The sequence below is a fragment of the Haliaeetus leucocephalus genome, unplaced genomic scaffold, assembly GCF_000737465.1.
Source record: "Haliaeetus leucocephalus isolate CR32 unplaced genomic scaffold, Haliaeetus_leucocephalus-4.0 Scaffold506, whole genome shotgun sequence".
Taxonomy (NCBI): Eukaryota; Metazoa; Chordata; class Aves; order Accipitriformes; family Accipitridae; genus Haliaeetus; species Haliaeetus leucocephalus.
Window position 1 is genome coordinate 2956445 of NW_010972942.1, and position 11954 is coordinate 2968398.

Here is an 11954-nt window from a genome sequence, read left to right on the forward strand (position 1 = left end):
CGGGCAGCGCCGCAGCGCTCGCCGCCCGCCCCCGCACACGCCCCCGGCAGCTCCCGCTCACCTTTCCAGCGACCGGCTCAGCGCATCTTCCTCCCTCCCGCAGCGGCTGCTCCTGGCGGCCCGCAGCCCCTGGGCTCGGCGGAGCGGGGTAGCCCGGCGCTGCCCCTCCCTCAGCCGGCGGCGGCTCCCGCTGTCACCTCACCCCCACATCCCGCCGGCGGCGGCGGCGGCAGCTGCTGCTCCTAAATTCACGGCGCTCCGGCGGCATGAAGTCATCCTCCCCGCCCCCTCCCCGGGCCGCCGCACTCCGCTCCCGCCGCGGAGGGGGAGACGGCCCCTCCGCCCGGCCGCCCGAGCCCCGCGGGGCCCTGGCGCTCCACCCCCACCCCAGGGGCCGGCCCTCCGGCGGCTCTACACGCACCCCGCTGCCCCGGAGGCTGGCCGGGGGGGCACGGTTCCCGGGCGGCACGGCTGCGGGCCGGGGCTCCCTCCTGGGCACGGCTGCAGGATGGGCCGTTCCGCCCCGCGCCAGCCTTCCCCTCTCGGGAGTCCCCTCAGCGGGCTCTGGGGAGCGCGGTGCTCCCGCCCAGAGGCCGGCGGCCCGCGGCCCGCTCCCGCCGCCGCCCCCCCCGCCGCGTCCGTCACCCAGGCCTCGCCGCCCCGCCCAACCCGGTCGTACCGGGCTAAGCGGCGAGGAACGGGGGAGGGCGGGCTCCCGCAGCGCTGCAAGGCCGGAGCCAAGGGAGAGCCTCCCTCCGGGAGAGGTGTGCGTGCGTGTCTCTGTTTTGAAGGAAAATCCGCTGTAATCCTCGTGGCTGCGTGTGGGCGCCCGGCTCTCCCCCCTCCCCTCCCGGCCTCAGGGCACGCAAGCGCTCCGCAGCCTGTGCCCCTAAAAAAATGCAGCTCTTTTGGGGTGGAGGGGAGTTTCTTTGCCAGGGGCTGTTGCTCGGTGCTGGGGAGGGGAGAGCAGAGGAAAGGCACTGTGCTCAAGGTCGCCAGGACACACTTCTCCCTTACCAAGGGCGTCCTGATATTTTTAAGATCCACCAGCAGGCAGCACGTCTATTTTTGTGAGTTACAGAGTGCTGTGCACGTACTGGGTAACAGGCAGGCTCATAAGGAAGGCTAGATTCCTGTCACAGTTCACAGTCCTGCAAACCCATCCCGTGTGCAGGACGAGCACGGCCGTGCTGCTGTGAAGTAACGCCAGGCAGTCTGGTTCTGACAGATAACGCGTGTCGCCAAATCGCCGTAGTCAGAGCTCTTCGTATTTCACGAGCAAGGCAGGGTTGTGTCTGGTCAAGAAAAGTCCTGCCGGACAAGCTCCCAGGAAAACACAAATGCTGCGAGCACAGGTGTTTCCAAGGCGCTGCGCCTGCTCTGCTGACCGGGTGGCCAAGTGGTTCCTCAGCAAGGTTTTGGAGTAGACCCAAGTTGGAAATGTTGATGTTTTCCATGGTGGTGAGGTCTGAAACAGGAGAAGAGCTGCTTCAGCGGCCTGGGTGTAGATAGGAAGGTTGTCTGTAGCAGTAGAGCAAAGCAGAAAAGGGGAGACGAGTCGCATTAAGGTAAGGATCTTAATCTCCATCTCTCAGATGAAATATAAAAACTCTGAGCCTGAGTTCCCTTTTGGAAATTCATTGTGTTTACTTCTATAGTGGTTATGGTAAGGCTTTTTATTGTGCCAGTGTCTTTGATTTGATTCCCTGTATCTGTGCAGTCCTACAGTTGCGCTAATTTTGGGCTGCTCCTGTTTACTCCCTGCCTTGTGCCTCTTCTATTGATTGGCATTGCAGACCTGAATGTGCAGCGCTGGCAGCATTTCAAATACAGTGATACTTAATCTCTGTTTACAGTGCGTTAGGTTAGGTGATTAAAGGCTCATCTCCACGTACACAGAGAAGCTCAGGGGCATGTGGGCAGGCCGGGCAGCCCCAATAACCGGGTCAGAGAAAGGGAACCCCTGCCCAACCCCTCCCAGGGCTGTCCCAGGGGACCCTCAGCCCCATGGGGCTGGGGGGACACCCAGCAGCCAACCAAAAAGCTCTATGCGCCGCCTCACAGATTGAGGGGGTTGCTGCCTAGGGGTACGGGACACATTATGGGGTGCATAATAGGGAGAGCACTTGGGGATTGTACAAGGCTTATTATGGGATGTTTAGGGCAAGAAACAAAGGTGGGGAAAGGAAGGGATCAAGGTGCTATGGGAATGAGCGAGTGTGGGAGAATAGTGGGATGAGGGGGTAAATAGGGCTAGTGCTGTGTAAACAGGCTGCTGCTGAATACGGGTGTCTGGCTATGCCCTGCACCTGATCAGCGCAGTCTCTCCTGTCTTCTCATGAAACTCTATTTCTAACTCTTTTACTGGGTGAGAGGACTGTGTGCATGGGGCGGGGAGTGGGGGTGTAAGTGCCAGCAGTAAGGGTCACACCTCAGGTCATAGGGACCCATGCCAGAGAGGAGGACAGGATTACACTGTTCATGCCATCTTGTGTTTGCTTGAGTGTTTGTGTCTATGTTGATCTGTGTGGTTGGCCATGTGCATATTTATATATATATTTACATATACATAGTGTGTGTGTGTGTGCCTCTTAGGAATATGTGCTCAGACTTGCTACTGACTAGACCTAGGAAAATGGAGCCGTGGCAGCGTCTCTTCTATTGGGCTACCTGCTTCAGCAACTCTTAACAAAATCCATTAAGTGATTAGTGTACTAGAAAATCCTTGATCTGTGCAAAAGTTATTATTATTATTATTTCTTCTTTGATAGCAGTAAATTCCAGAGTCAAGAGAAGTAAATGCTCCTAGCCCAAGAGTATTAATTAGTCCTATTCAATATACATAATTACAAAAAAAAGGAAGGACATATGGGCGAGACACCTATGGAATTTTATTTTAGTAGAGAAACAATATAGGTGTGCATAATTTAGCAACATTCAGACAGCCTATTCTACTCAGTAAATATAATCTTCAATTTAGTAATCATGGGTTCAATCAGTTTAAAATAAGTGCAAATATAAATACAAATTGAAATCTAAGCATTTCAGCTTTAAAAGTATACACTGTAGGGAAAATGGAAGGAACTAGTTAGTGAAATCAGTTGAACAGCTGAATATGGGGAAGGCTCGGAAATGTCTTTAATAAGTGAGAGAACAATGTATAAGGAAGAACTCCAGGCTTAACTGCAAGGGGGGTGACTTCAAACAAGATATTAGAAGTAGGCTGTCAACCAACAAGTGAAGAGAAAGTTGTGGCTCAGAGGTTAGAAATAGTAAGGTTGAGGTGAGATTTGCCAACATTCAAATTAAATTAGATTGTGAAAATAAATAATAAATAGTAAAATGTGCTTACTTGTAAAAATGTAAAGAAAGCCTGAAATGAAGAAGTTGAGCTCTTTTTTTTTGTGAGGATGGGGTGAAAAATCTAGGCTTTCCCCCTCAAACTGAGTACTTTGCCGATAATTGCTGGCTGGAGTTAAGGGTGGAGTGAAGGAAAAACAGTGAAGGGGATTGCATAGATGTGTACAAATGGATGTTACTGTTTTCACAGTGAAATTAAAATCAGAAGGGTGTGTTCAAGTCAGAGGAGTGAATCTCCATCTAAATGTAATGGAAAAAATGTGGTATAAGATCTCAAGACATCTTTGTTAAGTCAAAGGTGGTACCCTATGCCTGGAGATTGTCAGACAGTTCTAGTATTTAAGAAATGAGAAGAGACCTAGGAAATTTCAGTTACATGAGATAGTTGGTGGTAGCATGCAACACTGAAATTCAGCAATGTTTTTACTATGGAACCCATTTGATAAACTGCAGAATATAGGGATAGGTGTACGTGCAAGAGACTAGGAATATGAAGGATGGCAAAAAGTTGTCCTGTTAAGGCAAAACATCATTCTGGAGAAAAGTTAGGGGTAGCATTTCAAAAAGAGTATTCTTGGATTTGATTTTATTTAGCATTTTCAGTAGTGGCGTTGGCAAGTAAGTACAAATGAACTAAATTTGGATAAGAAACACTATTAATATACAGGATGTTTGGAATAACTTACTAACCAGATGAGGAGTAAAATCACAGAACTGGGATGAAGTTTTAATGGAAAAGAAAGCCCAAAATTTTAACTATACACTAGAGACTCATGAGCTGGAAATCAGAAAGGAAAAGAAAGAAAAATTCTGGAATTTTGTTGACCTGGCTGTATCTCTGCTTACCTGTTTGAGTTTGCTGCAGTGACACTTCTTGGTAGAAAGTGTGTTACAATTAACAAATAGCTTTACAGAAAGCTGTTTCTGCTTTGCCATTAATCAGTGAATTGCAAACACTTAGATCAAGTGACCAGTTACTAAGTGTGTGCCCAGTCATACACTAATTTGAAAAATAAGAACAAAGGGCAAGAATCAAGTCCATCCACAGAATAACTTGTAGGAAGTTTGTCAATAGGACAAGTATGCATGTATACACAAGCTGTGAATTATAACAGTAAGAGGGAGAAGAAGATCACTTCATACATTGCCCCCAGGTCTGACTTCAGTGTCTCTGTAACTGAGGGACTGTGTGTATTTTTTCTGAGTTCTTGGTCTATGTTCAGAGGCAGAGTAAGGTAAACTCCCACGGGCCTGCTTTTAATTTCAATTTTACCTAGGCATTTAATGCATCAAAAATCTATGCCATAGATTGTATAACAGTATTTAATAACTTATGGGAGCTTTCTGAAGATCTCTTCTTAGGAAATACTTCATCACACCCTTGCTCACATACACATATGTGAGCATATACTTATGTAGAAAGTATATAAGAGTTTTCATGAGTATTAGGACCTTCAGGAAGTTCCTAATGAAAAGAAGTCGCCTGGAGCTGACTTAGCTTTTACCAGTGATAAAAATGGCATAGACCTTGAGGGTTGGTAAAAGTGGATCTGATTTACAAGATGTGTTACTAATGAAGGCATACATTATGTGGAGAACTGTTGTGGTTTAGCCCAGGTAGGCATCTCAGCCCCACACAGCCGCTGGCTTGTGACCCCCCCACAATGGGATGGGGAAGAGAATTGAAAGGGTAAAAGTGGGGCAGCTTGAGGGTTGAGATAAAGACAGTTTACTAAGTAAAGCAAAAGCCATGTGCACAAGCAAAGCGAAACAAGGAATTCGTTCACTACTTCCCATCGACAGGCAGGTGTTCAGCCATCTCCAAGAAAGCAGGGCTCCATCACATGTAACGGTTACTTGGGAAGACAAATGCCATAATCCGGACATCCTCCCTTCCTCCTTCTTTCCCCCAGCTGTATATGCTGAGCATGACGTCCTATGGTCTGGCATATCCCTGTGGTCAGTTGGGGTCAGCTGTCCCAGCTGTGTCCCCTCCCAACTCCTTGTGCCCCCCCAGCCTCCTCACTGGTGGGGTGGGGTGAGAAGCAGAAAAGGCCTTGGCTCTGCGTAAGCACTGCTCAGCAGTAATGAAAACATCCCTGTGTTATCAACACTCTTTTCAGCACAAATCCAAACCATAGATCAAGCTATTATGAAGAAAATTACCCCAGCCAGAAGCAGTAAAAGAACATAAGATATGAGGACCACTGCACATAGGCTTCTTTAAAGTCTGTATTCCTGAAACTAGGAAAACTGGTTGTACTGAGTATAAAAAAGAACTGTGATCTCCCTTCGACTTTTTTCTGCCTAAATAGCCTACCTCCTATGGACCTGCTTATGTGGCAGTTACCTACATTAGGTTCTTTTCGTGTGTTCCAAAATGCTAATGCTTTTGGAGTCTCTGCAGCGCAAGCCAATGTGCTATTTTCTGGAGAACAATAGATCATTCCGTTATAACCAGTTTATTTATCATAGTTTGCCATAAGCTTTTTTTTTTCTTTTAATATTAAACAAAGTACTAATGTACACTTTAATAACAGGGGTTTTTTTCTGGATTTCTTCAGAGTGCATTTAAATGAAACCAAGACAATGAATAAACAGTTCTTATGAAATTTTAGCAGTTTTTGTGACAGATCTGGGCAAAAATTTTACATAATCATTCAAAAAATGACAGAAAAAACAATTGCCACGTGTCACCAGCAGTGCAATGTAAGATATTAAACATTATTTTACAATTCCGATGAATAATATAGCAAGTGCAGTCCCTACTGGATATCAAAGCACTCTTATTGATGTTGAAACATAATGTGAAAATGCATCATAAGAACCCTTAGTTATCCCTCTTAATAAATTAATGTCCATCTGAGCCCTCTGACACTGTTTAGATGGAATAATTTCAGGTCTCACAAATAAAATAATGCACAAAATGAAATTTGCTATAGGCTTTCTACTAAGTAGAAACAGTACTTAAAAATGTTGATGTTGGAAGTATTTTTTTCAGTAGATTTTTTTTTTAAAGCAAATAGATGAAACTCTCTCTCCATGACCACTGTTTCAATTCCTTACTCTTTCTTTCTTTATTCTTTCATTGCCATTATAACTTGTTATGTATGGATATGCCTTTAAGTAAATTGAGTAAATGAACACACTTTGTTCAATTGGTTGTGTTTATGAGGTGTAATGTGTATGGCAGAAATAGTGACCCAAAAGTAGTATGATAATGAAGAAGAACATTGCAAGAGGAACTGCAATGTCAACAATACCCAAATAGACTTTCTTGTAACTAAAACCATCATCAAGAAAATACATTTAAAGTAGTGATATATATCTGCAATCATTTCCAAACCATTTGGGAGGGAATAATTATTAAACTCAGATTGATTACTTGGTAACTATCAAAATAATATGAATTAAAAAGCAAACAATGCTGCATTCAGTACATTAGTTTCTAATCTTCAGCAACAGGAATTTTCAAGTAATATGATCTGGTTGTAAACAGTTTAGAATAACCAAACTCTGGATGCAGACAGCCTCTGCCAGTGTTTCTCAGTATCCTCCTCTTAATGATGGTTGCATATTTTCTTAGACTAGGATACTCAAGTTTTCAAGGCAGGGACTGTCAGTGTTTCAGTTTGTACAACGTTGTTAGGCATTTGCAGAATGCACTGATGATAATTTATGACACTTTTGTCTCTACTACGGTGTTTTGACTTCTATGCACAACACCCAGTTCTACCCTAAGTTACAAGTTGTTTCAGCTGAAGGTAATGGAAGTTGTGCATGTACAGCAGTAGAGCCTGGCCCTTAGCCTCCTGACATCAATAGGAACAGATGTGTTCTCCTTTTTTTCCCCTTGGGGTTTCCAGCATTGTCTCAATACAAAAGAGTCTGATTTTCTTAACAGTTTAATAGCAACCTGCTTGGGTTTTCTCATTTTCCACTGTCAGCTTCATTGCTTGCTTATACATTTTCTAAACTTTGTAGGAATAATAGTCCCATAGCATTTTCTGTGCTTAAAAATACATTGGTAATGTAATATAAAGCATCCTTCCAAGTGGGAAAAATAGCTTATAATAATATAATGCTGTTATAATGCATATGCCATAAGGGGAGAAATTAAGATTGTACTAGCATTTTCAATTCTGGCATTAGCCAGAATGTTTTCTGAGCCAATCTTAGGTTTTTCACATTTTTAGATGTAGTATGTGGACTCTGTTCTTTTTAAAGAAAAAAAGTACTGTCATGTGACAATTCTGATACTTATGTAGGTCTTCAGTGTGTTTACTTATGTGAATGGATACCTAGTGATCTAGTGAAAGTTGTCCCTGCTCATGGCAGGGGGGTTGGACTAGATTATCTGTAAAGGTCCATTCCAACCCAAACCATTCTATGATTCTATGATATTAAAGTGAGATGTAGCACTTTATCTCTTGATTCCACAACTAATTGTCAACAGTGGAAAAGCAAAAACTGGAGAATCTTGACATATGTTGTTCACGCCCTCTTCTAACTCCATCTTTTCATCCTCTTGGATCTTCAACCCAATTCCTGTCTTCAGGTTTCTCATACTAGTCCCCACAGATGTTAGCTGTTCTTCATTCTTTCTGCTAGTATTCAACATAGCTCCTCTCCAGATCGTGGGATTTTCCACTTCCTAATAATATATGGTGGAACAAAGAAATTGGAGTCTCTGTAGTTCAGTCTCACTTCCTCTTCACGTCTTCACAACTGCCAAGTGTCATTTTGGCTTGTCACCTTATCACTTCATCTCCTTCTGAAAAGCCCGAGCCAATGTACTTCTCTTAGCAGAACCCTTTCCTTGCTCATATCTCCTTTACGTTTGAACGTCACATGTTCCTTTTCCATGCAGTCTGGTGCTAGATAGATAGAGTTGGCTGTCAGAGAGTAAGAGGTGAAAACTTCAGGTTTCCAGAGCTGGTACCAGGTAAGTAGTTAATGAAAAGTCCTACTGACTCTGCTGTGGAATGTGCTTTGTGAGAGTGGGATCTTAGAAGTGGTTGTTGCTAAAACTGCCCAGTTCTCTCTGAGCATGTGTAGTTTTCAGACTTTTAAGGATTTGGATATGTTTGAATCTGAGTGGTTAGTTCAATTCCTCATCCAAAGCATGTGGACTAAAGAGAGCTCATCAGATTTATTTTTATTCTGGTTGGAGTTACCCTGACAATTTTTTTGGGGGGGGAGGGAGAGGGAGAATTTCTTGTGATGTTAAAGTACATTTTGAAGCTCGCACAATTCTGAAATTCATAGGTCAAATGGTTAAAATTGGTAGAGTTATAATCAAGAGTAAAAGAGTCCAGTCCAAAGTGGTAACTCCTATATATATCTGTGTGCAGTGTCCACATTTAATTTTTAGTTTGATGCCTTTCTGTCTTACTCCCAGGAGTTCAGCCTGCAGTCATATATGGCATTTAATATACAGCCTGTATTTCTTTGACTGTCATTGATACAGATTTAAAATTTTGTAAAGTTTTAATCCTGATTTTCTTTCAGATTTCTTCCCTTAAGCCTGTTTGTTTTAGTGGAGGAACCCATTTAAAACTGGAGTCAGTGAGTCCAAGTGCTTATTGGAGCCCTTAAAAAGAGATTTGTCAAAAAGATTGTCCTCTCCATTCTTCATTTTGCAGTGCAGCAGAGAACATCTTGCAACACAGGTAAGATCTTTAATTTAAAAAAAAAATAATTTTTATTACTACCAAAAGTTGCAGTGCATAACAGGGAAGAGGGAAGCAAAGACCATGAGAGCTGCCAAAACCTGGTGCCTTTGCAGATGCAGAGAATTTGACAAAGTGGCAAAAATGTGCCACAGTGATCCTGTATAATTTAGGTTATCAGTCACTGCCAAAACAGTTAAAACCAGCCAAGAAACATGAGAACCCTGTCTGTCTGACCAGAGAAAATACATCTTTCCTAATCCCAAATCTAGCACAACCCATGAGTCAGGTTTTAGGCAGGTTTCTCAGTAACTTGCCAGCGCCTCTAAAACTTTGTCTAAAGCAATTTCTAAAAGTGAAGAATGCCTGTTTTGATTCTGTGTATTAGCTTTGCTTCCTGTTTCACTTTCTGTATCTCTTTCTGTTCAGTATTCTTGGGCAAAAATTTTCAGTTCAGAATTAAAAAAAAATTCAATTTTGGATAGTAGCTAATCTTAGTTTTCTAAATAACAGAAGCTTGTGGGTTGCTTGTAGTTTTTTAAACGTTGGTGAGTAGGTGGCAGTTAAACATATGCAGTTCTCCTGTTTTTCAAGGCATTTGCAATTCTCAGTTGTTTCTTTGGGTACTATCTACCGAAACTTTCATTTAGGTCCCTGCTTCTGCCTTTTCCTTTACAAGTGTAATTCTTCATGACTTTAATGCAGTGAGGATAACACTGGACATCTGGATTTCAAGTTAGGAATATTTTTTTATTGGTTAAGGCATCTGCTGCTTTCTTGAGAAATCTTTTCATTGTTGTACAGGTGTGTATATTTCATGATTTTTTTTCCCCAACAGAATAAAAGAAGCAAATTCATTACTGAAAAGTGCTGTGCCCAAAGCTGGTCAGTGGTTTTGATTAATGGGGTTGGGGTGTTGGGGCTTTCAGCTTAAAAATAATTATTTCCCAAGCTAAGTACTTTAGTGATTCTGTATCAATGCTAGTGAATCTTTTCCTCAAAAACATAGTTTTATAAAAAGTAATTGACTTGTAATTCTTTTTGGTTAATTTTGCTGTTTCATTTCTGAGTGTATATTGGAAAATTCTGTAAGTGCTCCTTGCGCACGCCCACTCACAAGCTCAGTGCCTCCATATGAATCCCACTTTCAAGTCAATCTTCTGTTGTGACTGTGGACTTCTTTTAGTCTGTTTATGTTGCAAGAGCAAACTGTGTCAGTCATGAAACAGAAGAAACAATAATCTTTTAGAGATGGCTTTCTCAACAATAGGTTAAAGGGATATTGTTTTGTAGGATGGGAAGGAAAAGGAGACTGGAAAAATACTACAAATTTCAGCAAGAGCTGAATGGAAGGTACAACTTTCACAAAATCCTTCTGCAAACATTTTTTGTCCAGTTGAAAAAAGCATTACCAAGGAAGAGCTTGTAAGAGATTTAGTTGCTGTTTGAATGAGCTTAGATATTATTGTGATAAACAGGGGAATAAAATTGTACAATAGGTTGAACATTGACATTTTAGGATGTGTGGAATTTCATTGTACTTGTACAGATATGAACACTCAGACAGATAAAATTGTATGAAATGAGTCTTGAATATCCACACAGGCAGTATCTTCCAGAGGTAGTATCAAATTACATGGCAGTGGAGCAGCAGAGCATGCTCTATCAGCAGAGAGCCTTTGGACAGTGTATACTAGCTATCTCAAGGCAATAAAAGTTTAATTAAGTAGGTAAGTAGCTGAATAGCACAGACTTGTAACTTGCAATTTGTAGGCCAAATGTATCTTCCTTCTAGTTTTGCTAAATCAGACCTTTGAAGCTGATGCCCAAAGTTACAGTTTATTTACTTCAGTTTCATAAGCAACTACAGTTTTCATCATTCTTTGAACAGAATATAATCAGTACACATATACCAAACTACCTCCTTTTTGAAATTAGAATTTTGCTAGAAATGTCAATAAAAAAATATGATTTGAATTACCATAGCACAAAAAAGTTTTGATCCTAGATCAGGATCTGATTAGGCTAGGCACAGTATGAAAACAGCCGCAAAACAAGATCGTTTCCTGTGTAGCTTACATTCACAGGATCAAGACACTGGATAGTAGGATACAGTTGGGTAATTCAGTCCTGGTCTTCCCCAATATGCAAGAATCATAACAGAGGAGCAGCCTAAGTACTCATTTTTTAAAGACAACATAAAAAGAAAGGGAATAGGGAGGGTAATGAGATGACTTGTCCTGGTTTTGGCTAGGATAGAGTTAATTTTCTTTCTAGTAGCTGGCATAGTGTTATGTTTTGGATTTAGTATGAGAGGAATGTGGATAACACACTGATGTTTTCAGTTGTTGCTAAGTAGTGTTTATACTAAGTCAAGGATTTTTCAGCTTCTGATGCCCAGCCAGCAAGAAGGCTGGAGGGGCACGAGAAGTTGGGAGGGGACACAGCCAGGGCAGCTGACCCCAACTGGCCAAAGGGGTATTCCATACCGTGTGTCATCATGCCTAGTACATAAACTGGGGGCAGTTGGCTGTGGGGGGTGGATTGCCGCTCGGGCACTAACTGGGCATTGGTCGGCGAGTGGTGAGCGTTGTACATCACTTGTTTTGTATATTCCAATCCTTTTATTATTCTTGTCATTTTATTATTGTTATTATTATAATTATTAGTTTCTTCCTTTCTGTTCTGTTAAACTGTTCTTATCTCAACCCACGAGTTTTACCTTTTTCCTTCCGATTCTTTCCCCCATCCCACTGGGTGGGGAGAGTGAGTGAGTGGCTGCGTGGGGCTTAGTTGCTGGCCGGGCTTAAACCACAACCCTTGTGAAGATGTCCTGTCTCACGTCTAGAAGCTTTGCATGTGAAACTGCAAATATAGGAATGCACAGAAATTAATATTGCAATCAAAGTGATGGGATAGGAA

At 42.6% G+C, this 11954-nt stretch overlaps 1 protein-coding gene across 1 annotated transcript in view; it reads right to left on the reverse strand.

Moving 5' to 3' along the window:
• The window catches only part of PKIA (protein kinase (cAMP-dependent, catalytic) inhibitor alpha), a 45342-nt gene extending 45216 nt beyond the window's left edge, over positions 1 to 126 (reverse strand). Inside the window, exon 1 of the mRNA XM_010575864.1 lies at positions 62 to 126. The gene's annotated coding sequence lies outside the window, so the exon portion shown is untranslated. The remainder of the gene's footprint in view (positions 1 to 61) is intronic.
• Positions 127 to 11954: the final 11828 nt, after the last annotated feature.